We start from the raw sequence: 13,394 nt of genomic DNA, 5'->3' as shown, positions 1-13,394 counted from the left end.
ATTGCAGACCCTTGCATCACGCATCTGCTTCGAGTCTCAATGCGGTTTCCCAGCTGGCAGATTGACAGTTGTCTGACTTTCTCACTTTGGCAGTTACAGCAGTGCCATGAACTATGCAGGCCACTCTACAACGCCTTCATGGACGTCACTAAGGTCTTCAACCCTGTCAGCACCAACAGCTCACTCACGTCTGCAATACAATTTGCTGTGGAAAATAGGCTGCCCACCTGGACTCCTGAGTTTAATTTCTTCTTTCCACAAAAACATGCACGGTTTCATCAGTTACAATGGAGCATCATCGGAGGCCATCAAGGTCAGCAGTGAGGTAAAGCAGGGCTGCGTACTGGCATTAACTCTGTTTGGCATATTTTGCTCCATGCTGCTATTGTTATGCTTCCTGCAACTCTAATGAGGGTATCTGCCTGCATGCCAGAGCCGATGGCAAGCTGCTCAACTTGGCAAGAATACGCACCAAGACCAAAGTGTGTAATTTTCTAGTTCATGAGTTTTGTTTGCTGATGCTGCTGTGCTGGCATCCCTTACTGAAGATCATTTGCAAAACCATGTAGATCAGCTCATCTGAGCTTGCAAGGAGTTTGGACTGACAAAGTTTCTTGCTGGGATGATGGCAATCTCCTCGCAGACCCTTTTGTTGGTGTGGAAGTCATTGCCAAGGAGGGTGTAGTATTTCTCAATGATCACTCAGGCAGCTTTCTTGACTGTCTTAGTCCTGACACGAACCTTCTTGGATTCCAGCTGAGAGAAGACCAAAGTCATTGGCCAGGGCTTAGAGATTCTACCTTCCAACAACATTGACAACCTCACTCTGGAGGTCATCAACAACTACGCAGGATCAACAATCACCAACAACCTGATCCCTGATGCCAAAACCAACGCCAGGATTGACAAGGCCGCATCTGTCTTATCAAAGTTGAAAAGTCAAGTGTGGACCAACAGCAAACTAACCAAAAATACAAAGTTCTGTGTGTTGTGTTCTCAGCATCCCCTTTATAGCAGCGAGACATAGATAAGTTATGCAAGCCAAGACAAGTGACTAAACAGCTTCCACCTCTGGATATATCCTGACAAGACAAATGCCAAATATAGGAGTACACAGGTGTGCAGAGAACCACAGCACGTTTTCCCCCCGAGTCAGCAGAAACTCCATTGGCTGGAATTTGTGAGCCAAATGGATGACAGTCACATCCTCAAAGACATACTCTATGGTGACCTTCTTTCAGCACAAGACCAACAACTCGCTCACGTCTGCAAAACAATTTGTGCAAGCAAGATTTTAAGTTGACTGAGTTCAGAGTCGATGCATGGGAAGTCCACGCTGCTGACCAGAATGCCTGGAGACAAGCAGTCAGGAAGGGTGTAGAAAAAGCAGAGGATAAAGGAAATAACCAGATGGTGGGATAGAGAGAAAAAAGAAAAATCAATCTCAGGCCAAAACTATTCATCTCTGCCATCTGCAGAAGGGACTCCCGAATTGGCCGCTACAGCCACAAATGATGTTCAATACAGAGGTGACATACAACCTCGCGTAGTCCATGGTCTCCCTAGACAGAGATGCCAAAATGTTGCATTACTTTGTGGTAAGTAGTTGAATTTTAAATTGCCACTATTCATGGTGCTACATGTTCAATTCTACAAGTGCAGGATTCATTCCAGATATGTCATTAGCTGAGGAAGTCAGTGCCCTTTTATGTTCTGGCAGTTGATTGGAGCAAGTGGTCCTCTTGTTACTATGGTGAGAACCACAAGATTCAATTTAGCTTTTCATCTTGCCTTAAAAAGTTATAAGATGTTTGTTATGCTGAAAAAGCCCAATTCCTTCAGTTTCAATAGCCCAATTTTCAGGTCAAATTCCAGACTGCTCATTGTCCAATTCAGATGGGAGAGTTTAATTAAAATAGAACTGGTTAATTATAAAAGCAAAATACTGCAGATGCTGGAAATCTGAAACAAATACAAAAATAGCTGGAAAAACTCAGCAGGTCTGACAGCATCTGCGGAGAGGAACACAGTTAATGTTTTGAGTCCATATGACTCTTCATCAGAACTAAGGAAAAATAGAAAATAGGTGAAATATAAGCTAGTTGAGGGGGGTGGGACAGGTGGAGCTGGATAGAGGGCCAGTGATAGGAGGAGGCAAAGAAGAGGTTGCCAAAGATGTCACAGAAGAAAGGACAAAGGGGTTTTGACAGTGGTGATATTAGCTAATGGTGACATTAAGGGTAGAAAGCAGGACAGGCAAGTGACAGATAGCCCTACTGGGGGTGGGGTGGGGGGAAGGGATCGAAATAGGCTAAAAGGTAGAGATAAAACAATGGATGGAAATAAATTTAAAAATAATAGAAATAGGTGGGAAAAGAAAAATATATAAAAAATATATTTAAAAATTATAAATTATTGGAAAAAGGGGGATCGGAAAAGGGGTCGGGATGGAGGAGAGAGTTCATGATCTGAAGTTGTTGAACACAATGTTAAGTCTGGAAGGCTGCAAAGTGCCTATGCGGAAGATGAGGTGTCGTTCCTCCAATTTGCGTTGAGCTTCACTGGAACATTGCAGCAGGCCAAGGACAAACATGTGGGCATGAGAGCAGGGTGGTGTGTTGAAATGGCAAGCGACAGGGAGGACTGGGTCATGCTTGCGGACAGACCGAAGGTGTTCAGCAAAGCGGTCACCCAGTCTGCGTTTGGTCTCTCCAATGTAGAGGAAACTGCATTGGGAGCAGCGAATGCAGTAGACTAAATTGAGGGAAGTGCAAGTGAAGTGTTGCTTCACTTGAAAGAAGTGTTTGGGCCCTTGGACGGTGAGGAGAGGGGAAGTAAAGGGGCAGGTGTTGCATCTTCTGCGGTTCCATGGGAAGGTGTCGCGGGAGGGGGTTGAGGTGTAGGGGGCGATGGAGGTGTGGACCAGGGTGTCCCGGAGGGAATGGTCCCCATGGAATGTTGCCGGGGGGAGGGGGGTGCGGGGGTGGTGAAGGGAAGGTATGTTTGGTGGTGGCATAATGCTGGAGTTGGCGGAAATGGCGGAGGATGATCCTTTGAATGCGGAGGCTGGTGGGGTGATGTGAGCACAAGGGGGACCCTATCATGGTTCTGGGAGGGAGAGGAAGGTTTGCGGGCGGATGTGCAGGAGATGGGCTGGACACGGTTGAGGGCCCTGTCAACAACCATGGGTGGAAAACCTCAGTTGAGGAAGAAGGAAAACATGTCAGAAGAACTGTTTTGGAAAGTGGCATCATCAGAACAGATGTGACGGAGGCGAAGGAACTGAGAGAATGGGATGGAGTCTTCACAGGAAGCGGGGTGTGAGGAGCTGTAGTCGAACTAGCTGTGGGAGTTGGTGGGCTTGTAATGGATATTGGTGGACAGTCTATCACCAGAAATTGAGACAGAGAGGTCAAGGAAGGGAAGGGAAGTGTCAGTGATGGACCATGTGAAAATCATGGAGGGGTGGAAATTGGAAGCAAAATTAATAAATTTTTTCAGGTCCAGACAAGAGCATGAAGTGGCACCAAAGCAGTCATCGATGTACCGGAGAAAGAGTTGTGGGAGGGGGCTTGAGTAGGACTGGAACAAGGAATGTTCCACATACCCCATAAAGATACAGGCATAACTGGAGCTCAAGCGGGTACCCATAGCCACACCTTTTATTTGGAGGAAGTGAGATGAGTTTAAGGAGAAATTGTTCAGTGAGAGAACAAGTTCAGCCAGACGGAGGGGAGTGGTGGTGCATGGGGATTGTTTGGGCCTCTGTTCAAGGAAGAAGCGGAGAGCCCTCAGACCATCCTGGTGGGGGAAGGAGATGTCGAGGTATTGGACGTCCATGGTGAAGAGGAGGCGGTTGGTGCCAGGGAACTGGAAAGTGTTGATATGATGTAGGGCATCAGAGGAATCACCAATGTAGGTGGGAGAAGACTGGACAAGGGGAGAGAGGATGGAGTCAAGATAGCAAGAAATGAGTTCAATGTGGCAGGAACAGGCTGACATGATCAGTCTGCTGGGACAGTTCTGTTTGTGGATTTTGGGTAGGAGGTAGAAGCGGGTTGTCCAAGGTTGGGAAACCATGAGGTTGGAAGCTGTGGAGGGAAGATCTCCAGATGAGATGAGGTCAGTGACAGTCCTGGAAATAATGGCTAGATGTTCAGTGGTGGGGTCATGGTCCAGGGGGAGGTAGGAGGAAGTGTCTGTGAGTTGACGCTCAGCCTCTACAAGGTAGAGGTCAGTGCGCCAGACAACAACAGCACCACCCTTATCAGCGGGTTTGATGACAAAGTCAGGGTTGGGCCTGAGAGAATGGAGCACGGCAAGTTCAGAAAGAGACAGGTTAGAGTGGGTGAGGGGAGCAGCGAAATTGAGACGATTGATGTAACGCTGACAGTTCTCAATGAAAAGATCAAGAGAAGGTAAGAATCTAGAGGGAGGGGTCCAGGTGGAGGGAGAATATTGGAGACGGGTAAAAGGATCCATTGAATGGGGAGAGGACTCCTGCCCAAAGAAGTGAGCATGGAGACAAAGTCGGCAGAAGAGTTCAGCATCGTGCCAAGCCCAAAATTCATTGAGATGAAGGTGTAAGGGTATGAAACTGAGTCCTTTGCTGAGCACTGAATATTCAGCATCGGAGAGGGGAAGGTCAGGGGTTATGGTGAATACATGCCCGGGGGCTGGGATTGGAAGACGGGATGGAGTCAGAGGGACGGGCAGGGGTGAAAAGTCCTGGATGGGCGTTGGTGCTGATGAGTTGTTGGAGCTTGCGTTCCTTTGTACCTGAAAGAAAGAGACAATTTCTTGTTGAGGCACTGGATGAGACTTTAAAGACATTGCTAATTTGTCTATGATACAACTATAATTTCAGTCCAGAAACTAAATCCCTTGTTCTTTGTTGACTAACATCTTTGCTTGTACTGCTATTAGGGATGAAAAGAATAATATCCTTGCTAAAGGTGTCCAGTATTTTTGAATCATTGGTTGTGTGCATTATGCTATTAATTGGATAACCAATTGAAACAATGGTGCAAATCCAATCAACCCAACAAGAGATCTGTGCCAAAAACAGGACAATAGGTGGCTGGGATAAAAGAGTTCTGAAAAGTCATACAGACTCAAAGTTAACTCTTCTTTTGTGCTCCACAGATGCTGCCAGACCTGCTGAGTTTTTCCAGCATTTTCTGTTTTTATTTCAGATTTCCAGCTTACACTGTATTTTGCTTTTTTCATGGCTGGGTTCAAGTTAGGATTTACCAATATTACAGACTATTTTTGCTTTAAATTATATGGTCTGGCTGCAAATTCTCAAAATACTCCAACCCGTAAACAGAAATTAATTTATCTAATTCAAACATCTTCAATCAAGCTGCACAAGTCTAATGGTGTAAATTTCACGTCTTATGAAAGATGGCTGAGTACTGAGTTTAGAACAGGGATAGTGGCAATGGAGTTGTCCTCAATAACCCTAGCAAGTGGGGCAGAGGGTAACAACTCAGGCTGTGGGTAGTTATTCAAAAATCTTTGCCACAAGTGCACACCTGTAATCAGCAACAGGATTCAATTAGATTTGGCTGTCATGGCCCCACAAATGCCTGCTGACAATTATAGTCTTACAGCACGTTTAGTCTAGCTGGTTGAGACTTTAACCATTCAGACAACAGAAGACAGTTTGGTGAAGTAACTCAGGAAACTTTAATAAGTCATAAGTTAATTCTTATCACTGCAGGGAAGAAATTTTACAGTTGTACTGTGATTCTTGCTTCCTGGTTCAGCTTTGGGCGCAGGTTGACACTCAGTCTTCTCTCTCTCTGGATTCTGCTCTTCTGCTTTCAGCTGACAAGCAGTGCTCAGTTTCAAATTCGGCACACCTTAGTCAGTGAAAGCTGCTACTTATTAACATTTTCCAAGCCACTACCCAAAGACCGAACAATCATGTTATTGTATTCTGATTGGCCTAGGGGGTTGCATGATCAGTCTGTGATTGGCCCTAAGGGTGATAGTCAGCAATTGATATTACTTCTCACAAGAGTTTATTTCTGTTATTTTAATAACTTCCTGCAAAGACAAAAGGGTGATATCTTCCTTTGACCATTTGTTTAGGATAGGGGAGGTACGCTATCATGTCCTCGTGAATGATACTCTGAACTCATCGTCTTAGAACCCTTATCAATAACCGTCTCCAGGGGCCATCTGCTGAGTGATGTTTTTCTCTCTGTGGTTGTTGGTAATTGGAATGAAAGACTTTACTTTTAAAAAAGGGTGATTTGGAAAGTTGCTTATAACCTTTAAACTATGTAGGCCTAATACAAAAGATTATAACTTTTAAGTATTACCTATTTTATACAGTGTGTATAAAATAGGTAAGTGCATAGGAGCAATGTGTTTAAAATGTGAGGTAACAAATTCTCCTTATACATTCAATTAATATATAGGCTTGAGTGATAAAAGTCTAAAAAGATTATAGTTACCAAATTTCGTCACACATTGTTACAAAAGTTAGTTCTTAATATAAATATATCATGTCAAATATAATTGCTTTCTTCTAAAATACTACAAAGTAAAACTAGCTTAATGTAGGACACAGCTCTTGCTATTCTTTCCGTCCTACCTTCCCTTTCCTGATAACACCTGGTTCTGTTAAGGTTCTATGATTTGGGGGAATATAAGCTTGCCCACTCAACATTGAAGGCAGCAACTCAATGTGGCTGTGTAACACGGAGATAAGTGCAACAAGGGCTCCTTCAATAGCTGTTTTTTAATTAACTCACTAGTATGCTACCTCATTGTGTCTAAAATCCCATGGTACCTTTCTCTGTCAAATGAAACTAAGCAGAGTCACATGATATTAACTGCTGGTGTCTTCTATTCGTTACAGTTTAAAAGGATAGTATACTACAAAGTTGACTGATCATTATACTTTGATTGTGTGATCGAAAACTAAACATTAGACATCATTTTACCTACACATTCCCCACCTTGAGGCTAAAATATTTGGCATTTGATGCCTCACATAACAATTCAATCATTGTTTTTCGGAGCAGCCCAGCTGAAATCAATGGTGCACCTCTGCAGTTTCCAGGTGAGATATCTCAGGTAGCAGAGTATCAGTATTATCCCAATAATGGTCACTATTTGTACTTGAACAGATATTGTGGACAGAGTTTTTAACCAAGGGTGTCTTAGACTGATGTTCCTTTCGGTCTGACACTCCCCACCTGCAAATCACCTCACTCTATAACATTGAAATAACAACGTGCATGTGCTTAAAAGATTCTCCCAGCTCTCCTTTCATCTGTATCTATCTCGTGGATACTTCTCACTACATGTAATTACTCCCAGACCCTTCACTGTTCCAATTCAAATTTTGCACCCTTCTACTCTAATGTTGCTCACTTTGACAGGTATCAGTGTGTCCAATTCTATCCTGAATGTTTTAAAGTCAGTTTCTCTATGGAGTATTCGTCAGTTTAAAGGCGCTGTCTCACTTTACCGGCCACCTTAACCATTTCATGCCATTCTGTTTGTCAAGTATTGCACATGCCTGAGACCTATTCTTCAGTGCATTTCTCCAAGTACTTCTCAACCTCTGAATCAACCCTTTTTGAACTGATTTCTTGCATATTAGTTACTTCACACGTAACTCATCTACACACAAATGCAGTGTTCCAAATGTCATGCCACACATTCTTGGCTCTTATGTGATCTTATCAAAAGATCTCAAAGTTTTTGCTTATCTCTCCAAGTATGGTCCCGATGCTTCAGGTGGTGACCAGAAGGTCAAATTCAATTCTTAAAGAAAAATGTAGACAAGGCCACAAGCATCACCAAGAGAAAGTTATCAATTTACTAGCCTCATTTACACTTTCCATTTATTAGAATATATCAGATTGGGATATTCCATTGAATTAGACCCGATATAGATTATTCCAATTCTTACTTGTTCCTGTGTTTTCCTGTCTCTATCTTCTACCCTCTTTTTAAACTTCCTCTCATCCAGTTTCACACATTCCACTAGTTACTATTCTATTACATTTATGAACCCTGGAGAAATTTTACAATCCAATAAAATATTCTCATAATATCTTTAAAACAGAAATCAAACAATTCTATTTGATTCCAAGCATTAACATGTCTTGCTTGTTTGTTCTATACCTTAGATGAAATCATAATTTTTCAAAAGTAATTTGCTGAATTACACTGCACTTTTCACATCTCTACACATCTCTAAATAACAGTGTTGATGGCCTGACAGGTTTCCTCTAATAATTAATTAATTTCTTCTTCAAAAGAAACTGCTTTATAGCCATGGAAACCACTTAGGCTGAGTTTGTATGTCTTTTTATTGTTTTCCTACAATTCCTTTGAATTTCAGGTAATCATTCCTTAATTTTCTTTTAGAATACCAACTTGTATGAATTAAAATTAATTCATTAATTCCAATTTCTTGTGCTGAGACTTGGTGGTTTTGAAAAATCTGAAACTCACTGGTCAATGTGTTTACATCAATTTCACACACTCAAGGACTTTATTTCTGGGAATAACAAATAGCCTGAATGGGTTAAGGCCAAATTCCTCTTAGTTTAAAAAAAAGAGGCTTTAGTCCATGACTCAGCTGTGACACTGAAAGTCTGCAGATAAATTCGCAAATTCTTGAAGCTACTGAAAATCTTGTTCGACTTGAAGTTATGTGTGTGAAAAAAGTGGGTTAATTCACCTCAACATATCTGACAATTCAGAAATTTAAAATTTTGTAATGCCCTACATATATATATATTATACACATAGACACACATTTTCATCTAGCAAAGTAAAAGCTGCGTTGAGCTTAAGCTGTGAACAGAAAAGAGTTAATTCTCCGCTTGGAAAGGGGTGGAGAAAAAATTCTCAATTACAGGTAATGATGTTACCAAAACAAAAACAGAATTACCTGGAAAAACTCAGCAGGTCTGGCAGCATCGGTAGAGAAGAAAAGAGTTGATGTTTCAAATCCTCATGACCCATCAACAGAACTAGGTGAATCCAAGGAAGGGGTGAAATATAAGCTGGTTTAAGGTGTGTGTGTTGGGGGGGCTGGGTGGAGGGAGGGAAGAGGAGGGGGGGTGTGGTTGTAGGGACAAGCAAGCAGTGATAGAAGCAGATCATCAAAAGATGTCACAGACAACAGAACAAAAGAACACATAGGTGTTGAAGTTGGTGATATTATCTAAACGAATGTGCAAATTAAGAATGGATGGTAGGGAACTCAAGGTATAGCTCTAGTGGAGGTGGGGGGAGCATAAAAGATTTTAAAATATTTTAAAATAATGGAAATAGGTGGGGAAAAGAAAAATTTATATAATTTATTGGAAAAAACAAAAGAAAGGGGGAAGAAACAGAAAGGGGTTGGGGATTAAGGAAGGAGTCCAGGACCTAAAGTTGTTGAATTCAATATTCAGTCCGGAGGGCTGTGAAGTGCCTAGTTGGAAGATGAGGTGTTGTTCCTCCAGTTTGCGTTGGGCTTCAGTGGAACAATGCTGCAAGCCAAGGACAGACATGTGGGCAAGAGAGCAGGGTGGAGTGTTAAAATGGCAAGCAACAGGGAGGGTTGGGTCATTCTTGCGGACAGACTGCAGGTGTTCTGCAAAGCGGTCGCCCAGTTTACGTTTGGTCTCTCCAATGTAGAGGAGACCACATTGGGAGCAACGAATACAGTAGACTAAGTTGGGGGAAATGCAACTGAAATGCTGCTTCACTTGAAAGGAGTGTTTGGGCCCTTGGACGGTGAGGAGAGAGGAAGTGAAGGGGCAGGTGTTACATCTTTTGCGTGGCCATGGGGTGGTGCCATAGGTGGAGGTTGAGGAGTAGGGGGTGATGGAGGAGTGGACCAGGGTGTCCCGGAGGGAATGATCCCTACGGAATGCCGCCAGGGGGGGTGAAGGGAAGATGTGTTTGGTGGTGGCATCATGCTGGAGTTGGCGGAGGATGATCCTTTGAATACGGAGGCTGGTGGGGTGATAAGTGAGCACAAGGGGGACCCTGTCATGTTTCTGGGAGGGAGAAGGCGGCATGAGAGCAGATGTGTGGGAGATGGGCCAGACACGGTTGAGGGTCCTGTCAACGACCGTGAATGGAAAACCTCGGTTAAGGAAGGAGGACATGTCAGAGGAACTGTTTTTGAAGGTAGCATCATCAGAACAGATGCGACGGAGGCGAAGGAACTGAGAGAATGGGATGGAGTCCTTACAGGATGCGGGGTGTGCGGAGCTGTAGTCGAGGTAGCTGTGAGAGTCGGTAGGCTTGTAATGGATATTGGTGGACAGTCTATCACCAGAGATCGAGACAAAGAGGTCAAGGAAGGGAAGGGAAGTGTCAGAGATGGACCACGTAAAAATGATGGAGCGGTGGAGATTGGAAGCAAAATTAATAAATTTTTCCAGGTCCCAACGAGAGCATGAAGCAGCACCAAAATAATCATCGATGTGCCGGAGAAAGAGTTGTGGAAGGGGGCCGGAGTAGGACTGGAACAAGGAATGTTCCATATACCCCATAAAGAGACAGGCATAGCTGGGGCCCATGTGGGTACCCATAACCGCACCTTTTATTTGGAGGAAGTGAGAGGAGTTGAAGGAGAAATTGTTCAATGTGAGAACAAGTTCAGCCAGACGGAGGAGAGTAGTGGTGGATGGGGATTGTTTGGGCCTCTGTTCGAGGAAGAAGCTAAGGGCCCCCAGGCCATCCTGGTGGGGTATGGAGGTGTAGAGGGATTGGACGTCCATGGTGAAGAGGAAACGGTTGGGTCCATGGAACTGGAAATTGTTGATGTGATGTAAGGTGTCAGAGGAATCATGGATGTAGGTGGGAAGGGACTGGAAAAGGGGAGAGAGAAGGGAGTCAAGATAACGAGAAATGAGTTCTGTGGGGCAGGAGCAAGCTGACACGATCGGTCTACTGGGACAGTTCTGTTTGTGGATTTTGGGTAGGAGGTAGAAGCAGGCCGTCCGAGGTTGGGCGACTATCAGATTGGAAGCTGTGGAGGGAAGATCTCCAGAGGAAATGAGGTTAGTGACAGTCCTGGAAACAATGGTTTGATGTTCAGTGGTGGGGTCATGGTCTAGGGAGAGGTAGGAGGAAGTGTCTACGAGTTGACGCTCAGCCTCTGCGAGGTAGAGGTCAGTGCGCCAGACAACAACAGCACCACCCTTGTCAGCGGGTTTGACGAAAAGTCTGGGTTGGACCTGTGAGAACGGAGTGCGGCAAGTTCAGAAAGAGACAGGTTAATGATGATTTGGAAAAGTTGCTTATCGTCTTAAAATGATGTAGGCCTAATATAAAGGATTATAACTTTTAAGTATTACCTATTTTATACACTCTACAAAACAGTTAAGTACATAGGTGTAATCAGTGTTTAAAATGTAAGGTAGTGAAGTCTCCTTATACATTCAATTAATATAGTCTTCAGTGATAAAAGTCTAAAGATTAGTTACTAGTCACATTATTACAAAAGTTAGTTCTTAATACATTGTACTATTTTAGAAGAAAGCAATTATATTTGACAAAGTAAAACTAGCTAATGTAGGACACAGCTGTTATTCTTTCCCTCCTACCTTCCCCTTCCTGATAGCACCTGGCTGTTAAGGCGCTAAGATGTGGGGGAATATAAGCTTACCCAATCAACCTTGAAAGTGGCAACTCAATGTGGCTCTGTAATATGGAGAGAAGTGCAACAAGGGCCTCTTCAGCAGTTTTTTTAAAACTCACTAGTATGTTACTTCATTGTGTCTAAAATCCCATGTCACCTTTCTCTGTCAAATGAAGCCAAGCAGAGTCACATGACATTAACTGCTGGTATCCTCTAATGGTTACACTCTAAAAGGATAGTTTACTACAAGGTTAACTTTGTGATCTAAACTAAAAATTAAACATCATTTTCCCTATCCTCCTCCACCCCCCCCTTACTCCATCTAACCTTACCTGCATAACACACTATTGCTTTCTCCCTCATGTACTAACCTAGCTACCCTTAAATGTATATACGCTTTTCACCAACTACTTCATATGGTAGAAACTTTCACATTGTAATCACTTCCTGGGTAAGGAGGTTTCTCCTGAAATTTATTAGTTGCTTTCTTACATCTATGACCTAAGTTTTGGACCCCTCCACACAACCACACCTCAAGCAGAAACATTTTCTTTCTCAACCCAAATCAAGCCAGTCACAAAAACCTCAAATCAGGTCATCCTTCAATTCTCTTTTCTAGAGAAATGTCCAACCTTTTCAGCATCTCATTTCTGGCATTGCCCTTGTGAATCAGTGCCTTTATAACCTTAACATAATATGGAGATGTGAATTGTGCACAGTACTCAATTCTACCCCTCTAGTAGTAAATTTTTTTTTTAATAATGCAAGACAATGTTTTAATGGTTTGTTTTTCCATGCATGTTAAGAATCCTTTGCTCGTCTATCCCCATTTAAACTAACTAAATAGTAGGTGGCCTCTATTCTTCTTACCAAGATGTACAACACATTTATATTGAAATTCATTTGCCAATTACACACCCATTCAAGTTTATTAATGTCCTATATTTTGTCGGTCTTCAGTCCCAATTTGGTACATAAATTTTGGAATTGTACTTGAGTCCAGAGTTCAAATGTTAAATTATGAAGTGGTCCCAGCACCAATCCCTGTGGAACACCACTTCCCACCTTTTGCCAGTCTGAATAGCTACCCTTAACTAATTGTCTTGTCACCAGCTTGCTATCCAGTCTATTACTTGTCTCAACTCCACCAGCTGACCTTAATCACAAGGGTAGCACTGACGATCAGCATCAAGGCTCACATGAGAAGAATGGACACTTGAACAAGGCAATGGAGATGCCCAATGAAATGTTCCCCAGCAGCTAGTCAATGCCTCCATGAGGAGCAAGAGTTTCACTTGAGGAGCTAGTCGGGTTCTAAACAAGATACTGCAAGGAAAAGGCCTGACTAGAAGCTAAAGTGGAGCTGGGCTAGATTTTGCAGTTTGCTTTTCTTTCTAGACAACTTCAATGTCAAAAATAAGTCAGCCGGCCCACAAAACACAATCAGGCACATGGTTTAACTTTTCATTTTCAGGGAAAGAATCAACAAATCAGTGAAGGTATTATGATCTGCTTAACTTGAAGGAGAGTAAAGCAACAATGATTTGAATCAGGCTTCATTTCACTGAAGTATTTCTGCTGACTGAAAAATTCGCAGTGCATGTGGAAGATATAATACACAGTTCACATTACAACAGAGTCTTAGGGCTACAGTACCATCTAATTACATGTTGGACAGTACAGGCAATAACTTGCATTTATATAGCACCTTTAAGTGTAGTAAAACATCCCAACACTTCATTAAAGATCTGACACCAGGTCAAAGAGATAGTAGGAT

This window comes from Carcharodon carcharias, chromosome 10 (genome assembly GCF_017639515.1).
Source record: "Carcharodon carcharias isolate sCarCar2 chromosome 10, sCarCar2.pri, whole genome shotgun sequence".
Taxonomy (NCBI): Eukaryota; Metazoa; Chordata; class Chondrichthyes; order Lamniformes; family Lamnidae; genus Carcharodon; species Carcharodon carcharias.
The sequence above is the reverse complement of the archived record's forward strand: the minus strand, read 5'-3'. Positions refer to the sequence as shown.